Source organism: Zea mays, chromosome 1 (genome assembly GCF_902167145.1).
Source record: "Zea mays cultivar B73 chromosome 1, Zm-B73-REFERENCE-NAM-5.0, whole genome shotgun sequence".
Taxonomy (NCBI): domain Eukaryota; kingdom Viridiplantae; phylum Streptophyta; class Magnoliopsida; order Poales; family Poaceae; genus Zea; species Zea mays.
This window is the reverse complement of record NC_050096.1, coordinates 78,575,646-78,593,553: the sequence shown is the minus strand read 5'-3', so window position 1 is coordinate 78,593,553 and position 17,908 is coordinate 78,575,646.

Sequence of the window (17,908 nt, the reverse complement as noted above, 5' to 3'; positions counted from 1 at the left end):
GTGGACACAATCAGTGTTTTGGTATAGAACCTATATGCCTTGCATCTAGGCTTGTACCTAGTGAACACCATCGACATGATTTGGTCATCAAGCTATTGTCTGCCAATTACCTTGACATGGGCAATGTAGCTTAGCACATGGAAGAAGTGCAAATGATGCTTAGAACCATATTATGCTTCAATCATAGTCATGCCCTAAAACACTCCATGTCGACGACCTGTTCAAAATGAAGATGTCTATCGCACTACCTCCCCCTAAAACATGTTAGGCCGCATCACCTAAAGCATGTTGTGTGACATGCCCAACACCGTCTATTTCTAGTCCACCATGCATTTTGTTGTGGGGTATATGGTGCCATGAGATGTTGTCTAACCCTATCTTGAAAAAGGGCACTAGATTAATTAATTGTTACACTAAATTAATCTAGTGCTTACTAAATTAATTTGGTGCTAAAAGGCAAAGTGGCACCTTATAGTTGGGTGCTTCTTCTCTAGGACTATCAGATCATCTGGTGCTCACAAAAAAGTGAAAAGGTTAGTCAAGGTGGCACCACTAGAATAGTCCAGTGGTAGGAACCAGATCAAATGGTGCTCTATAGAAAGCTGTAGATTCACCACTAGTGTATTTTGGTGTTGGATGATATAAATATCCCCTTTGCTAGCCACTTAAGTTGTGTAGGAGTTAAGGAACATACTAATGAAGTTGAGGCTCCACTCTAGTGCTCTTAACACCATAATGCTTATTGAAATCGCTTGATGATTACTGTAGATACTTTGTGAAGTGCTTAGACTAGTTAGACCACCACTAAATGTGCTTGCTCTAGGTTTACATCTATTGTTAGTGAGGTTTGGATACCTATTCCTCACTCGGTGCTTGCATACATCGTTGTTGCACTTAGAGTGGATTATAGCCCTGCAACATCGCACGAACTGTGCTTACAGTGTGGCACCACTTTGTGTACTGATTGGAACGAGGCATATGACAATTTGGTCAAAATCTCAATGGAGATGATGGTAGGGAATAGTCCAGGAGAGACCATCTCGAAGACCCACTCAAATAGAGAAAAGACCCTGGGGCTTGTTGGGGAGAAGGCTGAATGGGACCCTAACCATCGGTTTGGTCGACACCATCTAATCAATAAAAAGACTCTACTACCATAAATATAGGGGTCGTTGAAGGCCATGAGGGCTACAATGATGACTTCTCCCCCATGGGAGACAACTCGTCAATACAGTAGATCAAGTCTACAACTACCCGGTCCATTGAAGACTACGAAGCCACGACAAGGACTTGGAAGGTCTTAATAGATTGTGGGGGACAAATATCCCCTTGTCCACTAGAAGACAAGAAGGCCTCACGAGAGGCTCTGGGCCAGTTACCTCGCAAGACCATCCCTTTATGGACCAGGACAGAACTGTTGGCGGAGTGGACTGACACGAGAAAGAAGCAGACTCAGGCCCAGGCGACCCGGCAGACTCGAGCGCTATCCATAGCACCCACCCAACTTTCCCGCGTGTAGCGCCCTTGTATATCGGGGCGGATTAGGGATAAGTCGGTAGGATTGTAGGAAGATCAGTTCAGTCGGTTCACTATTATTTAGGGTATACATAATCATCACCTGCGCATCTAGTGCCCCACAGTCGAGTATATAAGGCCTAGGGGGTACCCCATCATTTCCATCGACCATCTACCTGTCTCATTAGCTTTACTCCATCCTAGAGACTTCCCTTGTAACCTACCACATAAAGATCCACTCCAGGAAGTAGGGTATTACGCCTCTCTAAGCGTCCCGAACCTGCAGAAAATTGCATGTCGTCTCTCGTGCGTCCCGCACGAACCATTGAGTTACAGTCAATAACACTGTCCTACCCAAAAGCACCACAAGTGGTAACCCTGGGTGTGTGGTCGGACTCTAAACATCGACAACTAGCATGCCAGGTAGGGGGTGTGTCGTTGACCCGAGCTAGCTCAATGGCCGTCACATCCCAGTGCAAGATCGCTCTTCGCCCTGGATCCGTGTTCTGCTTCGGAACCATCTCATCCATAGCAGATGAGAAAGGAACTCTGTACCGCATAGCAGATCCGTCGGAGAAGAGGTTTTCCCCGAAGATTCCCAGGAAAGCCGGAGTGAGACAACGGATAGCGCAGCCTCCTGTGCCTCGAGCGAAGACTACATCTTACAAGCCAAAAATTGGGAATTTACCGACCCGAAGAACTCCGCTGCCCACTTCACCCACAAAGGAGTGGACGCGGATTACAAGAAAGAAAGAGGCAAGCATTTCGAGAAAGGGAATGGAGCTTCGCCGAGTTATCTTTCTGGCACCTTCGCCCTCAAAGGAGGACGGAAAGAAGCACACAATCACAGCAACTCCTTTCTACCCCGACATCCTCTTCATCGGGGGGAGATTGGAATCATCTCCCGTCTCCGATGAGGAGCCGACCATGCAAGGGGATGAACCTCCCCAGCGTGAAGCACGACGACGGAGGAACAAACGCCAGAATGTTCGGCGACATCACGAGGCTAGGGAGCGGGACCTAGCGTAGCCCGTATCTCGGGACAAAGTTTCAGAAGTGGGAGAAACTCTCGACGAGCGAGTATACTGAGAAAGACGGAATTCTCGTCGGCGTGATTGCCGACAAGCTCAGGACCGAGAGCGAGAACAAGCCGAGCAGGGCGCAAGGGTGCACCAAGAGAATCCCCTCTTTGCTCGAAACCTGAACCCTGACTTCGCCCGCGCAATGAACACGTCGAGCGAAGTCGGAGGAGTGTTGGCCTAGATAGCTGATGGCCTCCCACGAACTCCGAACGCTGAAGGTTATCGGTGGCTGCTTACTCAGGCAGCTAACCACCTTCTACCTATTGCTCATCCCCCAAACGACCTACGACGTGCCATCAACAATCGATGAGACACGCGGAGCTCCATCAACACTTCACGCGACCGATGACACGAGAACGAGATAAGGCGCCGGGAGGAGTATGATCAGGACCATGGCGTCCTGGCTCGAAGTCACGCCACTCGTGTTGAGTCGGCTGTGGCCTCAACTAGTGGCCCGATCTGGGGACGGTCGAGACGACACATCACCAACTCCCCTCCCCGGGACCGACACCATGAACGCCGATAGGAAGACACATGTGAAGTCTCCGCGCTTACTCCATGTCTCCGGGCCATCCAGTGGTCCCTAACTTCAAAGTCTCCAACTTCGACAAGTACGAGCCTAAGCAAGACCCGGGGGCTGGTTAGCTGTCTACACGACCGCCGCCCGGGCCGGCAGGGCAACAGAGGAAGTAATGACAGCATATTTGCCCATCGTCCTAGGGCAAGATGCACTACAGTGGCTACGACATCTGCAACGACACTGCATCGATGATTAGAGCGACTTCAATCGGTGGTTCATCGCCAACTTCCAGTCCCTCTCTGACAAGCCGGCGCAGCCATGGGACCTCAAATCCATCAGGCGCCAGGGCGATGAAACACTTCGGTCATACCTCAAGAGGTTTCAGACCATGAGAAACTACATCCCCGAAGTCACCGAGGCAGCGGTGATTGAAGATTTCTACCGGAGATCTAATGACTCGGCCTTCGTCCGAGTCATACTGCAGAAAGCGACGACCACCTCCGAACAATTGTTTCGAGAGGCGGACCTCTACATCACCGCCGATGAGCAAGCCCAGGACCTCATCGGAGGAACGAAACCTGCACCACCTGCACCACGGCGCGACACGAACCAGCAACCTGATAGGCGCTGGGAGAAGAGGCCCCATGAGGAGGTACATGCCGCCGGACCACCTGTCGCTCGAGCCTGAGGTGCACCCCGCGGAGGCGAATGGACACTAGATGACATCCTCGATGCCCAGTGCCCGTACCACAAGGACATGCACCACACCCTACGGAACTGTAGGGACTTCAAGCACTCCGTCAGACACGATCGACTGTTTCAGCCTCTACCACCTCCCCCACCACGAGGAGGGCCTAGCAAGCCCAAGCAACCTCCGCAGCAAGAAGGGGGAGGGGGTGGAGCATTCCCACGCATTGACAGGGAGGTCAACGTCATCTTCGGAGGACACGGATCGCAGGAGAACAGAAGGCAGCAGAAGCTCAACGACCGGTAGGTCCTGGCGGCAACCACTAGTGCCCCAGCTCCTTATTGGTGGTCAGAGCACGCAATAACCTTTAGCCGAGTGGATCAGTGGCTCAACTTCGACCACCCCGGCAAGTACTGGCTCCTTGATGATCCGGTGATCCGAGAGAGCAGGGTGAAGAGAGTACTAGTGGATGGGGGGAAGTAGCATTAATGTTACCTTCCCCCGGACACTCCTAGCCTTGGGGTTGCACTCAAAGACCTCACTGAGTTAGATACACCCTTCTTCGGTATCGTGCCAAATAAAGGGGAGTACCCACTCGGGCAAATCTACATGCACGTCACCTTTGGGACTCCAGAAAATTACAGAACGAGTTCCTGAGGTTCGAGGTGGCACGCTTCGACTGTGGGTACAATGCCATCATCGGCAGACCGGGACTGGCGAAGTTCATGGCCATTCCACACTACTCATACATGATACTGAAGATGCCAGGGCCCCAAGGAATCATCACTGTACACGCTGACTTCCAAGGCGCCGCGGAGTGCTTTCGGGGAGCCATCCAAGCTGCCCTCACTGCTGGACCCCTGACAACTCCCCCCGTGCAGGCAGACATCAAGCCGGAGGAAAATCTCACAATACCCACTAATGAAGCTCAAGTCGTGACCTCTATACGGCCGACTGAGGAAACTAAGAGGATCAACCCGGGATTCGTCGATGAGCACAAGACTGCCATCATCAGTTCTAGCCTCGACAACAAATAGGAAAGCGCGCTCGTCCGGTTCCTGCAAGATAACCGAGACATATTCGCATGGCAACCTGCGGATATGCCGGGAGTCTCGAGAGAACTAGCCGAGCACAAATTGAAGGTCTATCTTCAAGCAAGGCCGATTCGACAGAAGCTGCGTCATTTCACGCCTGATAAAAGAGAAGTTATTCGCGCCGAGTTAGCCCGCTTAGTGACTACAGGGTTCATTAGGGAGGTGCTGCATCCCGAGTGGCTAGCAAACCCTGTTCTTGTACTCAAAAAGAATAAAATGGATTGGTGCATGTGCGTCGACTATACCGATCTCAACAAGCATTGTCCGTAGGATCCCTTCGGTCTCCCTAGAATAGATCAGGTAGTCGACTCGACTGCTGGCTATTCTATGCTATCCTTCCTAGATTGCAATTCTGGATATCATCAGATCAGCTTGGCAAAAGAAGATGAGGAGAAGACTGCCTTCATCACCCCGTTTGGAGCTTTCTGCTATACCTCCATGTCGTTCGGCCTCAAGAACGCGGGAGCAACTTACCAGAGAGCCATCCAAACATGCTTAGCCGATCACTGGGGCAAGCAGGTGGAAGCATAAGTCGACGATGTGGTAATCAAAATAGAAAACTCAGAAAACTTCATCGAAGATTTGCAGCTAGTCTTCAACAGCCTGAGGCGTTACCGGTGGAAGCTTAACCCAGAAAAATGTGTTTTCAGAGTACCGGTAGGGAAATTACTCAGATTCATTGTCAGCCACCGAGGAATCGAAGCTAATCTAGAAAAAATCGAGGCCATCATGAGAATGGAAGCGCCATGATCACAGAAAAAGGTGCAGAGGCTTACTGGATGCATGGCAGCCCTGAGCAGGTTCACATCAAGGCTAGGCGAGAAAGGCATGCCATTCTAGAGGCACTGAAGAAGTTCTTGACCACACCACTGTCACACCCGGTTCCAGGGGGTAGAACCGAGCGCATACCATATGTGTGCCAGGATCCATTTCCACACATATGTTGACGTCACAAGTGTAATATATCAAAAGACAATGCAATAAAGGCGTAAAGAGAGTATAAAACTTTATTACATCATCTGAAACATTGTGTCTTAAACAAGTATCACATCAAAGTTAAGCGGAAATAAACAACTGGCAATCTTCCACAGGAAGTTGACCGGCGCATCGTTAGACTTAGAATTCCTCGTCGATAAATTCTCCATCAAAGTCTCCAACATCACCCTCTGATCAAAATATTAGCAAGGGTGAGCTCACTTATGGTCGGGGCTCATCAAGTGGGGGAAAAATTAATGCAGGTATAACAAGGTGAGGCTAAGGTTGAGCAGTAAGCATTTTAGTTGGTCAACATTTTATTATCAACACCTGTCTTACTAATAAGAGTGAATCTCAAATATCCCAATTAAACAAAGGAATATGAATATAACAAAAACACTTAAGTGAAACCACTTAAGCAAATTATTGGCAGATCATCGGATCTCAATTTAATTCCATCTTCAAGTTCAATTATCATGTGAGGAGTCCAGGTCGCTCATAACCGAGAGCACGGCTAATATATCAGTTTTACACTCTGCAGAGGTGGTACAACTTTACCCACAAGCCATGTATCCCATCTAGCCCGGGTTGATCGGACCCTTAGACACTGCCGAGGTGAATGGCTAGGGATCCATTATGAGGTTTTCACAAAATACACTTAATACGAAGCAACCCGCTAAGGTTTCTAAGACGATGGTGGTGGCCCCCTGGGTGAAGTACCTTAGCAAAGAATACGACCCCATGTTAACGTGGGCTGCCAGCACCTACCGCTCCCCCTCTTGCCCATCTTTCAGGTAAGGTTGCTAGGCACTAAGCATATAGAGTTAATTACCAAAGCCAGAGCCATGATAGCACTCGTGGTTGCACTGTTATCCTGGGTGGTCACTCCATGTTCCAATTAAATTTGTAATAATGTTATCTTAACCATCGGGTTAATGCCATAATTGCCAATTAAATCTTTGGAACATTAAAACCAATTAATGGGTGACATTAAGAAATCATTAAGTTGAACGGTAGCACAAATTCTTGCATAGCTTAATAATTTTCCCAGTTTAAACAAGGAATACGGGTAGTAAATCTAGGAAATCCTTAATTAGGTAAATCCCATCAAATTATGCAATATATCAAAAAGGTAAACATTATTATATGCAATGAATAGGTACAAACAGAATATGCAGAGGGAGAATCCACTTGCCTTGCTTATAGAAAACTTGAGACTCTTCCATGGATCTGAATAGATCTTGATTCTTAACTACTAGATCAACCACTGAATATCACACAACCAAACAAGAAGAACAAACATCACTCAATAACATACAACATTCACCATACGTAAAGCTAAAAGAAAGCCTAACGAAAAGAGCGTTCGCTTTTAAAAACATCGCACACAAGGGTTATAATAAAAAGGTATTCTTTTCAAAAATGTGCGATCTATACTTTATAAAACAAGACATGAGCTTAAAAAAATACAAATATTAGGTTCATCAATTTTAATCTTTTATAAAACGTCATACGCGATACGTCTAGATTTAAGGTTTATAACATGATAAACACGTTATAACGATATTAAACCCTTTTTAACCTTTTAGAAAAGATATATGTTATATATCTAAGGTTAATGAGCTACAAAACACGTTATTAAACATTATTTTTATAAAAAGCTCATAAATAGCTTAAACAACTTTTTATGTGAAAAGATCATAATTATATTATTAATCACCTATTTATGACGGGTTAGATTATGGGCCTTAAGTGGATTTTCATGCAAAAGATAATAAACAAATAACTATCTTTTATTTTTATTAGAAGGTACATGGTCTATATTCTTTATTAAGAAAATTATATATACAAAACAATATGCAACTAACACTTTAATTATATGAACACTAATTTCTTTATTTTATCTATTACAAAAAATAAATGATATATATAAATAATATGGATTCAATTTGATGAACGGATTAATCACGCTTATATTACTAGTTATGGACAAATTGAAATGTAAGTTTAATTAATAAATTGTGAGAAAATATAAATAATCTATTGATCATATTTAGTTTCAATTTAGGAACATATGATTTAAATCATTTGAAAGGAAATTATATTCAACTAAATTTAATCTATCATTTTAGTTATGTGGGCACTTAATTAAACTATATTAGAGATCCATATCTAGCGTACACACATTTAATATGAAATACTTGAATCCAAATCTTAAAAAGGTAATTATATAATTATTTATCTAGTATGTTTGATTAAGAAAAGGTGAACTACAATTCTTTTTAGCTTCATAATTAAAAAACTACCCATAAATTGACTACAGAAAACATAATTTAAATTAATTTACGAGAGCACGCAAACTACTAAAAACACATAATTAAATAAGTTTATCACATACTTACCAAGATTAACAAAACAATAATTAATTTGCTAAATATTATTTTATTTAAAATAAATTAGCGTGGGGCTAGATCAAAATTAAAGGGGTCGACAAAGGGGTAGATAGCAAAAATAAATCTTGCCTTCTACCTTGGTCATGGTGATGCGAAGTCATAGTCAGGTGGTGGGATTCCCGACGTCGAACACGGACGACGTTTGATGCTGAGCAGTAGAGAGCGAGGGCGGATTTGCTCCGCGAAACATTAATTAAAAATGCTTGTCACATAATTATGGAACTAACAAAACCATTTCTATTTTATTTGGGTTCCAAAATATACATTTTATAATAGAAACTATAACAAGGACCAAAACATAATTAAAGGTAGACTATGAGGGGTAGCCGCTAAATTTATATTTTTGTGTACATATATCATTATAAACAACTATCTCTTTTTTTATTATAAAACATAAAGGCTATAATTATTTTTAATTTCTTAATTTGATGACTACGTATGAACGGAATCTAACGATCATAAATTAATGAAACGTGTAAATTATTGTGAATGCTGAAATAAATTATTTCGCGTAAACATATGAAACTAACATTACATGAATCAATTTATTTGCGCTCCAAATAGTCGTTTTACATAAAAAAATATCATACGGATTTATACACTATTAAACATAGACTACATAAAAAAAATATCATACGGATTTATACACTATTAAACATAGACTATATGAATAGCAACAAAAATTGTTATCTTCTACCTTGTAGTAACATAGGAGCAGCGCGTTCGTACGGTTCTCAGCGTGACGGCGGCTGTACGGCAAGTGGCACAAGCGAGCATGGACAATGTTGACTTCGACGGCGCGATCTGGCAAGTACTGTCGTGAGGGAAGAGGACTGCAGCAGCGTTTGGCGGATCGTGTGAGTCGCTGACGCGATTGTCTGTGGCCTCTAGTGAAGGGTCGATGGCAAATAACGAGCGACGGCACAACGTGACGTGCGAGCACTGAGCAGACGTCGGCGACGAGCGAGCAAGCAATGCAAAGAAGTAAGGGCGGTCTTGGGACGGCTGACTCGAGGTTGGGTGAGTCGCCGGCACGGAGGCTGTAGAGGAGCCGGTGGTGCAGGCAGCAGGCAGAGCACGAACACTGCAAACAGCGCGGCAGCAGGCAGGCAGAGGCGAGAGGAAGGCAAGCGAAGGGCTGATGCGTGTTTTATAGAGGAGGTTAGGAAAGGGATTAAGCTCGGATTAATGTGCCATAAAGGCTAAATAACGTTGTATTAACCTTCGGAGAAACGGCAACCATTAAGCTCCAACAATAGCGGCTGTAAATGGAGAGAGAAGGGGAGAAGAAATGCTAGGCGTTGAAATGGGGAGGAGAAGAGGTACTGGCTGGCCACGGCAGGTGCGGGCGCTCTACTGCACTAAATCGAGCAGGCAGGGTGAATGCGGATGGTCGGCGGATGCACTTCCAGCAACGGCTGTAATGCCCAGGAGACGAACGAACAAAGAATTTGGGGAGAAGAGGAATAGGCCAGGTGGGTCCCATGTGTCATAGAGAAAGAAGAGGGAGAGCAGATGATAGGGACGTCAACTGCTACGGGTTACACCCCGCTAAAATTTAGCCCCTGTCCCATCAAATGTTTGAACCTCCGTTCCGGGTATTAAATATAGTCGGATTATAAAACTAATTTGTCAGCCGAAGATTAAAAGACGAGACGAATCTAGTCCAGTTGGTTGGGTCTATATTTCATACTCCTATTTAAAAGTCAAACGCTTGATGTGATCCGGACTAAACTTTAGCAGGAGCAACCAAACACCCCCTAAGGAAGGGGTGCGCTTGGGCCTAGTGCCGAGCGTGACTTTTTTTAATTTATTTTCGTTTTATCATGTTCTTTTTTTTGAATGGACGTTCATAATTATATAGATAAAATATATTTAAATACTATAACAATTATAGTAAACTTAGAACATAATATTTTATAAAAAAATACGTAATTTTAAAGAATAAATCATTTTAGTCAAAAGTTTATTATTTAAATAGATTGGGCTCCATGAAAAGAAAATCAACAAAATAAAGTTTTCACAAATACCTACAAACAAAAAAATATTAACGTATCAAGGTACATATTTTCTAATGTATATTTTTAAGAATTTCTTATTTTATAATTAGGGGTTTCTTTCTCACCAAATTAAATCCAAGAATTGGAATTACAAATCAAGTCAAACAAAAATTATGGTTCGGCATGAATGCATCAAACAATTGACAACATTTTTATCCAATTAGGAAATCAACATTTCATTACTTGAAAACATATTAATTTTTTCTACTATAAATTAATAATATAAACTAATTTGTTTTCCATTGACAGATTAGGGTGTTACAACCGCCAGTGCTCAAGCCACCGCATCGGGCTATGCCGAGTTAGTTGGTGGAAGATCTGATGTTATACATCTCCTGCACGACTCACGTGGTAAGCACCGCGTTAGTAGTCGAGCGGGTGGAGGAAGGACATGCATACCTGGTGCAACATCCAGTCTACTTCATCAGTGAAGTTCTCGGGCCCTTAAAGATAAAGTATTCTCAAGTCTAGAAGCTGTTGTATGCGGTACTCCTAACCGCTCGCAAGCTCCATCACTACTTTGACGATCACAAAGTCATAGTAGTCACCGGATTTCCGATAGGAGACATTCTCCACAACAAAGAAGCTATTGGAAGGATAGCCAAGTGGGCGTGCGAACTAGGAGCTCATGACATAGAGTTCCGGCCCCGCACGACAATAAAGACTCAGGCGTTGGTTGACTTCGTATCAGAGTGGACTAAGCACCAGGTCCCGGACAACCCAAAAGTTACCGAGGTGTGGAGAATGTACTTTGATGGCTCGTTGAAGCTGCAGGAACAGGTGCAGGGATTCTCTTTATTGCTCCTGGAGTTGAGCAACTCAAGTACGCACTCCAGCAACTGTTTCTGGCGTCAAATAATGTAGCAGAGTATGAAGCACTGATCCACAAGTTAAGCATCGTCGTATCACTTGGCATCAAGAAACTGATGGTATATGGTGATTCGCTAGTGGTCATAAGCCAGATAAATAAAGACTAGGATTGCTCGACTGATTTCATGGGCAAGTACTGCGCAGCTGTGCGGAAACTGGAGGACAAATTCGAAGGATTGGAGTTCCATCACATGGAAAGAGACCGCAACGCAGCAGCAGATGCGTTGTCAAAACTGGGATCTAGTCGGGCCCAGGCTCCACCTAGGATCTTTGTCCAAGAAATATCACAACCAAGCATCCTCTCGGATCAGGTGGAAAAGTGCAACACCTTGAGCCAGCCAGAGTCAGATCCTAACGACTAGAGAGAACCTATCATCAGGTACATAAAATGATAAAGAGCCAGATGATAAGGTTGCGGTGGAACGCATCGCGAGGCAGTCGGCCCACTACACCATCATATGGGCTTATTGTACAGGAGAGGTGCAGCAGGAGTCCTCATGAAATGCATTCACTCAGCTACTGGAAAACATTTATTAGATGAAATCAATGTCGGGCAGTGCGGGGTACATGCAGCATCAAGGACTTAGGTCGGAAAGGCTTTCAGATTCGGTTTCTATTGGCCAACAGCGAAGAGCGATGCTGCCGAGTTAGTCCAGAAGTGTGAGGCATGCCAATTCCTATCAAAGCAACAGCACTTACCCGCGCAGCAGCTGTAGACCATTTTTGTAACATGGTCGTTCGCATGATGGGGGCTAGACATGATTGGACCCTTCAAGAAAGCTTAGGGAGGCTATACTCATATACTGGTTGCCATTGATAAATTCACAAAATGGATAGAGTACAAGCCAATGGCTTCTTTGACCTGAACCAAAGCAGTGGAGTTTATACAAGACATAATATTCAGATTTGGGATACTAAACAACATCATCACTGACCTGGTATCCAACTTCACCAGCGTTGAATTCTTCGATTTCTGTGAGCAAAGGAGCATCTAGATTAAGTAAGCATCAGTGGCACACCCAAGAGCCAATGGCCAGGTAGAAAGAACCAACGTAATGATATTGGATGCACTCAGGAAAAAGGTATTCGACAAGAGTGAAAAGCTTGTAGGAAAATAGATCAGAGAACTGTCCTACGTGGTATGGAGCTTGAGAACTCAACCCAGTCGAGCTATGCCTGGAAATACCTCGTTTTTCATGGTTTACGGGTCAGAAGCAGTGTTGCCTGCCAATCTAATCTTCGGGGTGTCGGGTTAACTTTCGAAGCATAGCCAAAGTAGAAGCAACCAGGCTGCAAGATATTGATGTGCTGGAGAAAGAACGATTGAACACAGTAATTCAGTTGGCTAGGTATCAGCAGACCCTGAGGCGCTACCACGATAAAGTTGTGCGGCACCGATCCTTTGCAGTGGGAGACTTGGTCCTTCGCTGAATTCTAACGGGGAAGGGCAACACAAGCTGTCACCACTATGGGAAGGACTGTTCATCGTATCATAGGTCACATGGTCGGGATCATATCGGCTTACTTAGATGGACGGCACAGAAGTGGGGAACTCGTGGAACATAGAACACCTCAGAAAATTCTACCCTTAGCGAGGCCCTGAAACTCTTGAAAGAATATTGCACTCTATAATCTGAGGAATTCATCATCAATAAAGCTTTCGTTTTCCAACGACATTCAGATTCTTGACTTACAGCTGACTTCGATTGGGCTTGACTTGAGATCGGCACACTTACTTGACTTAGGGTGACCACTATACCCTACTAACGGAGCAATCAGCTTAAGTCGGCGACGACTTAAGTTGATGCGACATGCTCATGCTTACTTGACTTAGGGTGACCACTATACCCTGCTAACGGAGAAATCGGCTTAAGTCGGTGACGACTTAAGTCGATGCGACATGCTCACACTTACTCGACTTAGAGTGACCACTATACCCTATTAATGGAGCAATCGGCTTAAGTCGGCAACGACTTAAGTCGGTGCGACATGCTCACGCTTACGTGACTTAGGGTGACCACTATACCCTACGAACGGAGCAATCAGCTTAAGTAGACGACGACTTAAGTCGGTGCAACATGCTCATGCTTACTTGACTTAGGGTGACCACTATACCCTGCAAACAGAGTAATCAGCTTAAGTCGATAACGACTTAAGTCGGTGCAACATACTCACACTTACTTCACTTAGGGTGACCACTGTGCCCTACCAGCGAGGTGATCGGCTTAAGTCGGAAACGCCTTAAGCCAGCGCGGTATACTTGCATTCGCATTATTTAAGGTGACCAGTGTACCCTAGTAGCAGAATGACCAGCTAAGAGTAAAAGCACTTTAGAAATGGAAAGCATCTTACTTGCAAGTGCTAGGGGCATTTTTCCGGCACCCTGTTCATAGAATAATCAAGTTCTAACATAACTGTCACGTGTGCATAGAATTCATATTACATCTATCCTCCAAAGAGATGCTAACTCGATAAATAAAGTGTTTTACAGGAAATCATTATGTTGAAACATCTTTGCAGACAATATCCTTCACAGGAGCAACAGAAGAAGAGGGACGGCTTGCAGCATCAGGCGTGGCCTTGACATCAGCAACAATATCGCCTGGCACCATGACGCTGAGTCTCCTCATCAGGATCCGTCTAGCGCGAATGGCTTTATCCATAGCCTTGTCGCGCTGAGCCTTCAAGACGACACAATTGTTCTATAGAGTTTTAACAGCAAGTTGAGTGGCCTCTAGCTCCTGCGCGAGAAGTTTCTTGGAGGCGCGCAGATCCTTGATGGTGGAATCTTTGGTCGACAGCAGTTGTCCAAGCCGCAAAAGTTCATCCTAAGATGCCTGTAGCTCGTGGCGGTGATGGTCTAGGTCAGACATGGTGAAGTAGTGGCTCCTCTCTAGGATGGTCAAGAAGTTACTAGCATCATGGTACAGCCTATATAGATTGTCATGAGAGGCGACAAGTGCTTGTTTCTCCTCCTGAAAGCAGAAAACAACATTCAACATTAAAGCAATAACAGCGAAGCAGGGTCAGCCGGGGAACTTTACCTCATGTGCCATCCTCTCAGAATCAAGCTGGGCATTCAGAGAAGAGTTTAAGGAACACGCACTATCCAGAAAGGCAGAAGTCTGGGCTAAGTCGGTCTGACTCTGAGAATACTTCTCCTCAAAGTTAGAGCACCATCGAGCCATATTTGATAAAGCAGCTGAAAGAGAACATGTGATTAAAGATAAGCTAGGCAATTAAAGCAGCTAGAGAAACCATGAGCTCACTAACCTGCATTCGATGCCTTCAAATCATCTATCTGCTTCTGGAGCAGCATAGGGTTCCACTGCATCAGAGATAAGGCTTAAACGGGGACAGCAGCGCCGCAAGATCTCAATTGGGCAGATACACCATCAACAAAATCCTGTGGTCATAGACAGATAAGCAAAAAAGGTAATTCGCCAGAATGAACAATAAAGAGCAAAAGGTTGACTCACCTGAAGATTGGAAAGGAATAGTGGAAGATCCAACGCAGGAAGGGCTGATGCATGGCTTGACGAAGGGAGATCAGCAGGAACAATCTCGAGAGCACGACTTGGGATGACCTCAGCCCCACTAGCAGGCAATAGGTTCCTGGCGTCTGGCTCGCTGATCTCTAAGGCGACTTGGCCAGTTAAAGTTGTAGAAGCACGTGTCGCTGTCACCTCCTCGGACCGGATTGGGGGTGACCCGATGTGGACGTCCATTGGAAGAAGTAGAGAGAGCATGCCTGAACACCCTTGGGGGCTGGATTACCGCCAGCACTACCCCTCAGGGGCTGGGTTGCTACCGACAACACCCTCGGGGGCTGGGTAGCTACCAGCGCCACCCTCGGAGGCTGGGTCTTCTGCAGTAGCCACCTCTAAGGCTGAAGGCCCCTCAGCCACCTCCATGGGAGTTAGGTGACTCGGATCAGTGTCTTTGCATGGGAGACTGCCCTCTAAGGTCGACGATGCGTGGGACACCACCTGGGTTACCTCTTGCCCGACAGAATCAAGCAGTGAAAGTCCACCATCTAGGACCTCTGAACAGATGGTTGGAATGTCCACTTCAGGAGGCTCTGATAGTATGTCTTCAGGAATGACCTCTTCCGATGCCTGATCAAAGTCTGATATTGAAAGCCCCTGAAGACTGACGAGTGCTGACAGAGCTTGGGAAAGAATGTTGTTGGCCCCGTCGCTGCCTCTATAGTGATGACTGTTCTTGCGGATCAGCGGGATCTCTTCTTCTTCCTCCTCTTCATCCTCGTCGAACACGCCGCCAGCGGCTCGCACATCATCACAACCTTCAGCATTAACCTCGGGAATGGCGTTCGCCGGAACATCATCAGGGATCAGAACAGAAGGACCAGCATCCTGATCCAACCACGACAGTCGCAGAAGTCGCCTCTTTTTCTTCTTCTCCTCGATAGGTGCAGTCGGGCGGTTCACTCGGTGTGAAGGCTTTGGGTGGGCACCTTTAGGTTTTTGAATCTCCACCTCTTCACCAAATTCTTGCCTAGTCGTTGTTGGGGACTTGTTCCCAAATGCTATGAGTTAAGAACAAGGCAACAAAAATGTTAAAGGTTAATGTCCTTCGTCCTTCGAAGCATTATTTCCCTTAGGATATAATGATCTTCAGATGAAGGTCATGAAGGACGAACCTTCATCATCGCAGTGCATATTAATGAAAGAAGAAGCATATGAGATATGAAAACAACATGAATAATAATATAACATTATTAATATATATTCTTTTGATTATCATGGATAAACATGAACAATATTGAATTATATTTATACCTTCGGCTTGACAGAAGGTAAAAGTCCAAGTGTGACGCACGAGCAAATACCAGTCAGCGTGAACAGTACGGATGTACTGTTCACCTATTTATAGGCATGGGACGTAGCCCGGTCATAATTACATTTATGCCCCTGATGACTAGTTACAATCATGACACAAATCATAATGGATCGAACGGTCTTTTCCTCCTTAAGTCGGTGGAGCCCTTCGTCTCAAGGCATGTTGCTATGCCGAAGCTTCTGGATAGTAGCTTCGGCATGTACCTTCGCGCTGTGTTTGATTATACGCTGATCTTTCGAAGGTGCTCCTTCTCAAAGGACCTTCGGCGATGAAGCAGGCCCCCAATAGTAGCCCTTCGTGGTGCTAGATCAGTTTTCGTAACGAGCTTGATCCGTGAAAAATCTTCAAGGCTTCGGAATGCCAAAGGTCCGAAAAACACCTTCCCTGAGCTCGTTGCCGAGAAACGATTGAAGTACTCCAGGCGCGAGGTGGCCCACCACACAGCGGGTAGTGGTCCACCGTTCAGCGGGTGCGGGTGACTGTTCGGCGGGTGTGGGCGACTTGGCGATTCACCTTCCCACCTGCAGCACTATATAAACAGACGGGTAGGTGTGAAGTTACCACAGCATTCATTGCCATTGCACTGTTGTGCTGTTGAAAAATTTGACCATAGCCGAAGCTTTTTCACCGCATTCTCGAGCAAACCATCATCTTGGATTAACTTCGTCAAAAGAGGAAGCTTCGTCAAAAACTGCAAAAACCATCAGCTTTGTAAAAACTGCAAGAGATTCATAATCAAATGGCCAGAGTGCGCTCTACTGCGAGGGTGACCCATGACGGAGAGGAGGCTGAAGCCACTGACACTGCCCCGATCTCTGAAGTTATGAGACAATCGGGTTTAGTTATGACGGGAAGAGCCATTGAGGAAGGTGCACCTACTGTCGAAGCTGATCAAGCAGATGTTGAGGAAGAAAATGTTGATGATGAAGAAGAAGATTATAGCATTCTGATCCCATCAAAACCCAGCCACTTGGATTTTGAAAAATCTACTGTGTCTAAAGCTATATGCCCATGATGATAAAACTGGGCTACTTCAGAGAAGCTGAGAAGAAGCTTATTCACTTTGCCAGGGAAGAAACCACTCCAACACCGAAGGATGACGAAGTAGTAGTTTTTAAAAGCTTTTTAGGCCAGGATTACGGTTCCCGCTGAACGAGATGATTGGAGAAGTTTTGGATAATTATGAAATCTATCTTCATCTGTTGACCCCTAACGCTATTGTTAGGCTCAGCATCTTTATCTGGGCCCTTCGAAGCCAAAGAATGGACCCAAATGCTGAAGCTTTTTGCCGAGTGCATGAGCTACATTACCAAACAAAGGCCAGAGAAGACGGTCTGCATGAAAATTTTGGTTGTTACAACTTCGCGTATCGCAAGGATACGAAGGATCTGGTCCTTAGTTATCGCACCAAGTGGCCAACTGGCTGGAAAAGTGAGTGGTTTTATATCAAGGCCGATGAGAAGGAGAGAAGCTGAAGACACTGGTCATGAGCCCACTGTGTTTAAGTTTCAGGATGACCAGACCCTTGTGCAACATGAAGCCAGGGTTACCATGTCAGCTAGCTGTAGCAGAATTCAGAGTGGTGACTGAACATGTCAGCACCAGGGATCTAGTGCAAGAATATTTGGCGAACAGGGTATCTCCAACTTTGAGTGAATGGAGTATGCCGAAGCTGAAAGGAACAAAGAAGAAGGGTGAACTTGTTCGATTGCCCTATCGCTTCAAGTTTGAGAAACAATTCAAAGAGCCCTGCCAAGAATGGCTAGAGATGATTGAGACTATGTGCAA